Source organism: Acomys russatus, chromosome 13 (genome assembly GCF_903995435.1).
Source record: "Acomys russatus chromosome 13, mAcoRus1.1, whole genome shotgun sequence".
NCBI classification, from domain to species: Eukaryota; Metazoa; Chordata; class Mammalia; order Rodentia; family Muridae; genus Acomys; species Acomys russatus.
In genome coordinates, this window is record NC_067149.1 from 45250625 (window position 1) to 45261029 (window position 10405).

Here is a 10405-nt window from a genome sequence, read left to right on the forward strand (position 1 = left end):
TGGTGGCTAAATCAAACTCTCCTTTCCCACCTGACGCACAGAGGCTTATCCTGCTTAGCTCTCAGGCCCCTTGCTTCTCTCTTCCTCTCCAGGCAGCCTTGCTAGAAATGGCTGCAGGGTATTGATTCTTATAAATCTTGGGAGCCCAGCCTCCCCCTGTTGGTGTTCACCAAGATCAAGGCCTCTGTTTCCCAGGTCTGGTCTCTCTGCCTTCCCAAGTCTGGCCTACAGAGTTGGGTCTGCCATCCACCGGCGGTATCTTAAGCACTGTATTAGTTACTTTTCTGTTGCTGTGATAAAATCATCACCATGACCAAGACAACTTACAGCAGGGTTTACTTGAGGCTTACAATTCCAGAGGGTTAGGATTTTATCACCATCATGGCGGGGAGTATAGCATCGAACAGGCAGCATGTCATTGGAGCAGCAGCTGAGAGCTCACATCTTGATCTGCAGACAGAAGGCAGAGAGTCCACGGAGTAGGGGGAGGGGGGGAGGGGGCGTGGCAGGAGGATTTTGAAACTTCAAACCTCCCCCTTATGACACACCTCCTCCAGCAAGGCTACACCTCCTAATCCTTCCCAAACAGTTTCACCACCTGGAGATAAAGTATCCAAACAGATGAGCCTGTGGGGGGAGGGGCCATTCTCAATCAAACCACCAGAGGTACCCTGTTCTGTGTCGCGTGTCATGGCGCCTTTGAATCTGGAGGTGTTGTCCACTGTCTGGGGGAGGTGTGGGTGCCATGTTCACACACAAGAGGGGTGCCCGGATTAGCTGCTGAACTCCAAGCTCCTGGTTCTGGTCTGATCTGGACTAGTGACTGGCCATGGTCTACCCGGCACGGTGCAGCCAGGGGCCCTGAGTATATACATGTGACCTGAGGCAGGCTAGACCAGAAGGACCTCCTCATCTGTCTGTTCCTAGTCATCTTGTCAGTGCTGTGGGTGCTCCCACCTCTGGATACAATAAGAATGAGGAGGAAATTGGAGGCTGGCTCATGGACACTTCTGGGCAAGACAGGTTCGAAGAGTCCTTGTCCACCACTCAGACCATGTCATTGTCCATCACATCAGCTAACAACGAGGCGGCATAGGTTCTGGTATCCTGTTAGGTCAGACAGCACTGGGTCAGTGACCCTGATTTCTACTGACCTTGGTGGGAATGACACTTCCCAGCTGCCACACTGAGCACCCTCACTGTCTGCACATGGCCTCCCACAACTAAAGGCTGGTGTGGTCTCCTGACCACCGTAGATTTGGGTGGCTTGCCGCAGGCTCTAGTAGATGCGTCTTCCCAGTTGTCTGTATCCCTTGCACTAATGTCTGCCTCAGCTACAACAAAGATCACTGAGTCAATCCATGTGGGGCCTTTTATTTTCATGTGTGGAAGGTACTCTAGATGTTGCCCAAATGGTACTTCCTGAAGCACTCCTGGTAGCACTCCAACTTGCAGAATGGCGAGGAGGGGGGACCCCTCAAGATGTTGGGATGGTGTTGACAGGCCCTGGCAGGCTCCATGCAGACCTGTCACTGCAGGAAGAATGGGAAGGGATAGTGGGGACCTATTGTCGGATGCACAGGGACACTTCTCAGTAGTACATCGGCTAACGGTCCTCACGCCAGGACTCGAATGGGAAGGGAAACTGAGTCTCAGAAATTGGGGTGCCGAAGAGCGAGCCCCAGTCCCAATCTGTCTCCTGTGACACTTCTGGGTTCCTGGTGCCTTCACAGGCATCCCCTCCCAGCGTGGTACTTCCTGAGGGCTCATCACCCTTACCGACTGGGATCCAGGAAGTCCTTAATTGCTCAGACTGACTTCCTCCCTCCAGGACACATCCTTGTCAATGAGGAAGAGAGACCTGCATGGGCATCTGGGCTGGGTGTCTTAGGTACATGCCCCAAGCGACGTTTTCCAAAAGAGATGGAACACTAGTTTCTTCACCCTGTGAGACCCTGCGACAGGTTTTGTGTTGTCTGCCTCACAGGCTGCACCTGCAGAGGGCACGGAAAAGACTTGCTTTAAAAATATACATTGAACCTATATACTGACATGTTCCTAGGAGCATCATGACCTGGCTAAGGAGCACAGAGACCTTGGTGTCTGTATCAGTTCCTGGTGGGGCTGGGGGCAGGGGGAGGAAGCTGATAAGCTTCAGGAGTATCCTTTGTCCTGGACTCATAGATGGCTGCTGGAGCCCAATGCCACCTGCCGTGGGCCCCTCAGCAGGCTCTTTCTGAGGGACGTAGAGTTAGCTGGCCCAGCTGTTAAGTCCAAGCAATCCCTGCTAGCCTGAACTGTGTGCAGACACTGGCATTCCAATTCTACATTGGCTGTACAGTGGGAGGGCTTGGACAGGGCCCTACCTTGCTGTGTGCCTGAGAACCACATACAGTTTTTAGAACCAGAGAGTACAGGCCTCAGAAACCTATTGTAGAGCAGGATGCTATTTTGGGCATTTTCAGCTCTGATGGGACAGCTTGGGCTTGACATGCAAGGTCACAGGTTCTGAGACTTTTTAAAGGAGAGGTGGAAAGGCCATTAGTCCCAAGAGATGGGTTCCCTCAGCCACTCTGGATAGATGACTGGTAGCACCCTGTCGGGGAGTTAAGAGTGCTTCCCCAACAGGGTTGACCCAGACCCACTGCCTGACCCTGACAAGGCCATACCTGGGCTCTCCCCATTTCAGGACGTCTCCTAGCCCTCCTGACCAGAGATCTTCCCCGACACGTGACCTAATCCCTTTGCAGTTTATCAGTGGTTGGCCCTTTTCCTGGGATGGTACACTGGTTATTTTTTGCCAACTTGACACAACTGAGGATCATCTGGAATGAGCGGACCCTCACTGAGAAATGGCCCCTTCAGATTGGCCTGTGAGTATGTCTGTGGACCATCGCCTTGATTAATGGTTGATGTGAGAAGGCCCAGCCCACTGTGGGTGATGCCATCATTGGGCAGATAGTCCTGGACTGGATAAGAAAATCAGGCTGACTGAGCTATGGGAGCAAGCTGGTAAGCAGCATCTTCCATGGCCTCTGCTTTAGCTCCTGCCTCCAGTTCCTGCTTCTGGTTCCTGCCTCCGGTTTCTGCCCTGGTTTGATTGATGATATGTCATGGCAGGGAAAGGTAAGTGAAATAAACCTTTTCTTCCCAAGACTGCATTTGGTCATGGTGTTCATCACAGCCATAGAGAGCAAACTTGGAATGTACACATGAGTGAAGGGCCATTCTTAGCAAAAGTGTACAGCAATCCGATGGGGTCAGAGGCCACGGGGGAGGCCTAATTAGGAGCTCTGAGGAGCCCTGAGGAGCCCTGTCCCCCAGTGTGATCCATCCCACAGGTTGTGTTCTTCCTTTTAAGAAGAGCTCCTCCCAGTTTCCTCCTCACATGTGTCTATCAAGTGATTTGGGCCGGAGTCTAAAGGGGGCGTGAACTTGGAGGTCATGGCCCCTGACTCCTAGTGCCTTCCACTGAGGAAACGTGGCACATGGCAGATATTTCTGAACTTTGTTTGGCAGTAAAGGCCATTGTCTGAAGGAAATCCAAGCTAGTTGAGTATGACAAAGGGTGAGCCACCCGTTTTCTGAAGGGGTAAGGTGGATGGTACCCGGCAGAGGCAGACAGATCCAAAGCACAACGGGGAAGCCATCTGGGAAGTTCTTGGGAGGGAGGCTTCTGACATGTAGGGTCACTTGGGACAGAGTCACCCAGGAGCAGTGGGGAGGCAGCCCAGGGGTGTCTGGGAATGCCCAGTGTCTGAGGCCAGGCAGAGAAATGGGGGTGATGGGGGGCTTTCCCCAGAGCCTCAGAGGAGCCTGCTCATGCCCCACCCTTGGGTTCAGACTTTCAGCTTCCCAAACCGAGAAAGGACATATTCCAGTCACAGGCAGACAGATCGCGGCCCAGGGAGGCTCCTTCATCTGCGGTTTATCTTACAGTGCTTTTCACCTAGTCACCCGTGTCCCAGAAGCACTAAGTGAAAAATTCCCTAAATACACAATTCCCGTTTTAAATTGCCTGACACCCTAAGAAGGGCGATGAAACCTGGCATCACCCTTCACTTCTGCCTGGGAGGTGGGTTATCTCCTTGTCCAATGTGTCTGCGCTGTGCATACCCTCTGCCGGTGAGTGCCTGCCAGTTGCCAGCCAGACTGACTGTGTTTGTGTTTAAATCACCCTCATTTTACTCAGTGGTCCTAACTCACATGAATAGTGACCCCACCCCTCCCCCAATTCAGATATGCCGAAGAGAAGCTGACAGCTGGGGTGTGCGTAGTTTGGCATTGGCCGTGGTGTCATGTGTTCACTGGACGTTTGGGGGTCAGAGGTACCACTGTAATTTAGGAAACGGATACAAACCTATATCCTGCCCTCGGAGTCACACCAGGGGCGGCTCTCACCTCTTAGCTTCCCCACTCCACGCCAGCAATGTCAGCCTCCTCTCTGTTCTTTGATAGACCAAAGTGCTCCTCCTGCCCACGGCCCACGGCCTTGCAGCGGTGTTTCCTTGAACCTACAAAGGTTGTGTCATGCAGATGTGCCTTCCGAATCCGTGGGTATGAAGAGCGCTCCTGACCTGCCTTGCCCACTCTTGTTTTCTCCATAGCACTCCCTGCCTGCTGTGGGATGTATTTCTTAGTCTTTGTGTCTTCTTTTCACCATGCTAGCCTCGTGACCGGGACTTGGGTGTTTTTATTTATAACTTCCCACCACACCGACGAGGTAGATAGCCATTGAATCGATAAGGAAAACCACCCCCACCGGCACCCCCACAAGGCAGCTGAATAAAGGGGGGGGGGAGTCCCCAGAGAAACATTTTAAGAAAAAGAGAGGCTGGCTCTCACTCATGACTAAGTAAATACAAATTAAATCTGCAGCAGGCACTTGCCAACTGTTAGATTATGGAGAAGGTCTTGGTTTGCCTTCTGGAAGTGCACTGTGAGCCATCGTCTTGTCTGCATGTGTTACACAATTGATTCAGACACAGGCTTGTATAGCATAAATCTTTTAAGTGGCCAATTTAGTGATTTTTTTTTTTAGTATACCTACAAGCTGTAGGGCTATCACCACATTCCAGAACGCTTTTATGATAAGAAAAAAAAAAAGCCTGTATCCATTAGCAGCAGCCGCCCCTTCTTGTAGCCAACAGCCTCCACCATGCGTGGTGTGGGCATGTGTTCAAATGTCTTGGATATATCGGTAGACACGGACTTGCCAAGTCCTGTAATAACTGTTTAATGGTGTAAAGAACTAGCAGTCTGTTTTGCAAAGCATTTTCACAACCTCCCATCTTCACCAGCAGTATATGTGTGTTAGCATCATCAATAACACGTGTTATTATGCGTCTCCTGATGATACCTGTCTCAGTGCTTGTGAGCTACTGCCTCGCTGTGGCTTGGGTTTGCATTTTCCGGACAATTAGCGCTACCGAGCAATTTTCGTGCATTTGTCAGGGATGTGTGTACCTTCTTTGGAGAAACAAGACTTTCAGCTCTGTTTGCCATTTGTAATTATGACATCTATCATTAAATTACTTTTAATATAATTAAAAGTTTCTATTGCAAATACTTAGGGTACATAAAGACATCCCACACAGGTATGTGTTGCTCATATAGCACAGGCTCCCCGCCACTCCTCTAGCTCCCTTTGTTCCCTAGGTGTTTTTTGGCTTCTAATTTCATACCATATGTATACACAATTTTGTGTTGCTATATAAAATCTAGAAACAACAAACAACAGAATATGTATTTGTTTCTCTGAGATTGGCTTAATTAGCTTAATATGATTTCTTCAGCTGCATTCATTTTCCTGCAAACCAAGTGAACTCATTCTTCTTTATGTCTGAAAACAGTCCATCACGTACATATGTGCATTAGAAGAGTCTGTTCTGTTGTTGGCTACCTGGCTTCTGTCATTGATTTCTAAAAGTTCTTTTTATATTATGGATATGAGAGCTTTATGGCATATGTGGTATGCAAATATTTCCTCATCCTTTCTCCCGTACTCACACACAGACATACACTCACACAAACATTCAAACACACACTCACACATATCTCACACACACACACACACACACACACACACACACACACACGAACACTCTCTCTCTCTCTCTCTCTCTCTCTCTCTCGAATCCATATATGAGAGAAAACATGCAGTATGTCTTCCTGAATCTGGCTTGTTTCACTTAGCATAATGATATAAAGTTCCATCCACTTTCTTCAGACTTCTTTACAGCTGAGCAGAATTATATTCTGTAATGTGCACCACATTTTCTTTATCACCTATTGACAGATAACCTAAGTTGGCCCCATTTCTTGGCTACTGTGAATAAAGCAGCAGTAATCATAGCTGTATGAATGTCTCTGTGGCATGTTGACATAGACTATTTCAAATATTTATTCCAAAAGTGGTATAGCTGGCTCCTATGATAGTTCTGTATTTTTTTTTTTTTTTGAGGAATCTCCATACTGATTTCCACAGTGGTGGTACCAGCTTACAACAACACCAGAGATGTCTTAAGATTTCTCTTTCCCCACATCCTCACCAGTTTTGTTGTTGCTTGATTCTTTTTTATAAAATTTATTTTATGTGTATGAGTGTTGTTTTTTTTTTTTGCCTGCATGTGAGTGCTTGGCGCCCACACAGGTCAGAAGAGGATGTCGGATCCCCAGGAACTGTTTGTAAACCACCATGTGGGGACCGAGCCTGGTCCTCTGGAGGAGCAGCCGCTGCTCTTAGCCACCGAGACGTTCGTCCAGCCCCTGTGTGACATCTTGGTGCTTGCTATTCTGCTGGCATCCCCCCTGGCTTCTTGTTCTTCAATTCTATCTTAACATGTTTTGTGTGTGGTGTGGTGTATATGATGTGATGCATGTGTAGTACATGAGCTTGTTAGTGTGGGCTTGTGCACATGTATGTGTGTGTGTGTGTGTGTGCGCGTGCATGTGGGGACAGAGGCCAGCATCAGGTGTCTTCCTCAGCGGCTGCCCGCCTTATTCTTTGAGGTAGAGTGTCTCACTGAACCCAAACTCAGGGCCTCATGCCTGCAGGCAGGCAGTTTACCAGCTGAGCCAGCTCCCCAGGCCCCGTATTCTGTTTTTGAGAGGTATCTGTTCAGTTCAATAGCCTATCTGTTAATTGGATAATTTGGGACTTTTGCCTGGAGTTTAGTTTTTACAATTCTGTATATATTCTCTACCTAACCACCTGTCTGGTGTGTCGTTGAGAAACATTTCCCCCTTTCCTTCTTCTTCTTCTTCTTCTTCTTCTTCTTCTTCTTCTTCTTCTTCTTCTTCTTCTTCTTCTTCTTCTTCTTCTTCTTCTTCTTCTTCTTTTAATATTTATTTATTATTTTGTATACAGTGCTCTGCTTGCATGTACACCTCCAGGCCAGCAGAGGGCATCAGATCACATTATAGATGGTTGTGCGCCACCATGTGGTTGCTGGGAATTGAACTCAGGACTTCTGGAAGAGCAGTCAGTGCTCTCAACCTCTGAGCCATCTCTCCAGCCCCCATTTCCTCCTTTCTATAACCTATTTCGCTCCGGCAATTGTTCCTTTTCCTTCCAAAAGCTTTTTCATTTCACTTGTTGATTCTTGGGATCTTGGGATTATTTCCTGTGTTAGTAGAGCCTTTATTTCAAAAAACTCTCTGGCAACAGGTTGAAATGTTTCAACTATATTTTCCTCTTACAGGCTCAAGGTTCAGACCTCATGTTAAGGTACAGAGTCCATCTTTTTTTTAGCTGATTTTTTTATGGGCTGGGAAGTGCAGACTGAAATTCCACTCTTCTGTGTGTAAAGATCCCGTTCTCCCAGCAGCATCTGTCAAAGGGGTTATCTTTTCTCTAGTGCGTGATACCTTTATCAGAAACAGGGTGGCTGTTGCTATCTGTTTATTTCTGGGTCTTACGTCCTATTCTGTTGGTCTGTTTATGTCTGGTTCTGTGCCGGCACAACACTGTTTTGATGCTGTGGCTCTCTGGTGCACTCCTTCTGCTAAGGGTTGCTTTGGCTATTTGGGGTCTTTTGTTTGGAAACGTGAATTGTGGGATTTTTGAACACCGGGGAAGGTATAATTGGAGTTTTATGAGGGTATGTCAGATGTGGAGATTGCTGTTGGTAATGTGGCCATTTTCATATTATTAATTTTCCAATTCAAGGAGGGAGGAGGTCTTTCCATGTGTTGCTTTATTGGGAGCCTTTATTATGGCTTCAATGGTGCTTAGTATGGATCTGTCTAAGCGGTTTTATGCCCACTTGATTTAAAAAGTAGATCATGTGTGTGTAGGAATACATCTACCTCTTCTCGATTTTCCAGTTTTGGAAAAATAGATTTTCAAAGTATTCCCTAATTATTTTCTGGGTTTCATTAAGATCTGTTGTAGTTGCCACCTTTTTAAAATTGCTAATTATATTAATTTGGCCTCCCTCTCACTTGCTATTTGAATTTATGTGGATGTATGTGTTTTAGTGGGGGACACCTATCTAGAATTTAGTAGGATAAGGTATTGAAGTCATCCACTAGTATTTTATCAGAGGATATCTGATTTTTGTGTCCACTAGTGTTTATGACATTGGGAAGCTGGTTCAGGGTATTTATATTTATAATTATTACATTTTTCTTGATGAGTTATCCCATTTATTAGCAGGTAGTGACCTTTGAAAAAAATCTCTGATGACCAATTTTGATTTGAAGTCTTCTTTACCAACTTTCAATAACTGCACAATGGTTTGTTTTTAGCTTGTATTCACTTGACAAATAGTTTTACATCCTGTGATTTCTCAGTCTGTGGTGTCTTTGCCAGTGAGGTGTGTTTTTTTTTTTTTTTTTTTTTTTTTTTTTTGAAACAAAAGCCTATTGGATCCACCAACCCCACTCTTTAATTTGGTCCCCTACTTTATACCTCATTGGTGAGTTAGGATCATTTATATTGAAGGATATTATTACAATATGTCCAGTAATTCCTATAGGGGTATGTGTGTGTGTATGTGTGTGTGTATGTGTGTATGGATGTGCTTGTTTGTGTGTGCACATATAGAGACTCAGTCTTGGGTGTAGTCTTGGGTGTCTTCCTCCACAACCATTGCTACCTCAACCATTACGTGGGGGCTAGGGACTTGAACTCAGGTTTTCATGCTTTCACAGTAGGCACTGTATTCACGGAGCCATTTCCCAGGCTGGATTGATTGATTGATTGATACTTGTTTATCATATCTCCCCCATTATGTGCTAGTTTACCATGTTGGACATGATAGATCCCTGCTGGCGTTCCTTTGTTCACTCCTCATGTGAGGGTCTTCCCTTTTTGTGCCCATATGACTGAAACTGTCTTTCTTCCCTTGTGTATTGTTTTCCTTTAGGAATCTTCTGAGGTGTTGACTAGATGGTAATAAACTGACTTGGTTTGTTCCTGTCTTAGAATATCCTTATTTTTTGTCAATTTTAAATGATAGCTTCTTTGGTTGACAAGTATTTATTTTCTGGGCATTGAAATGTATAATTTTTTGATTCTCTAGTTTGTAGGGTTGCTGATGATAGATCTGATGTTATTATTTATTCTGTGTTCTCATTTGTAAGTAAGTTGACACTTCTACCTTATAGAATTCTAATGTATGTATGTATGTATGTATGTATGTATGTATGTATGTATGTATGTAGCTTTAGGCAGGACCTCACTATGTATACCAGGCTGGCCTCCTCAAGGGGATTTAAGGCTTACATCATCATAGCAGCCCTTTCTTACAGTTCTCGGTCTGATTCTTTTGTTGTTGTTTTTGAGACAGGGTTTCTCTGTGTAGCCCTGGCTGTCCTGGACTCACTTTGTAGAACAGGCTAGCCTCGAACTCACAGAGATCTGCCTGCCTCTGCCTCCTCCAGTGCTTGGATTACATAACGTGTGCCTGGCTTCGGTCTGATCCTTTTGCTTTGTATTTTGGACATCTTGACTGCGACGTGTCATGGGGAGGTTCCGCTCATGAGTTTAGACAAGAATTTTGTTCTAGATTCTAGCTTTGGGGGATTTTCTGCTATCGTCATCACACAGTCTTCCATACCTTTAATTCGTCTGTCTCAGCTTCTCCTTCAGTCCTGTAGAGTCTTAGGTTTGGCTTCTTGGTCACAGTTCAGATTTCTTTGGCTTAGGGTTACTCTTATCCCCTAGCCTCTTGTTTGAACTCACTGTTGCTCAGCCGTCCGCTGACATTTGAATGTACTATCCCTCAGCTTTTCCCGTGATCCCTGACATTCTTCCCTCTCTTTGGTCATATTTTCTGCTGGCCTTGTTTGTTTGATTTATGGAGCTTTCAGTCTCCCACATTGATCTGCCCCCTGCTGCTTCACTTTCCTTGCTGACTTTTTCACCCATAGTGCTCACTTTCTCATCCACTTTGCTCAG

At 46.2% G+C, this 10405-nt stretch overlaps 1 protein-coding gene across 1 annotated transcript in view; it reads left to right on the plus strand.

The window, feature by feature from the left end:
• Window positions 1-10405, plus strand: part of Rasgef1a (RasGEF domain family member 1A) — an 86955-nt gene that overhangs the window by 40709 nt on the left and 35841 nt on the right. The gene's annotated exons all lie outside the window — the stretch shown is intronic.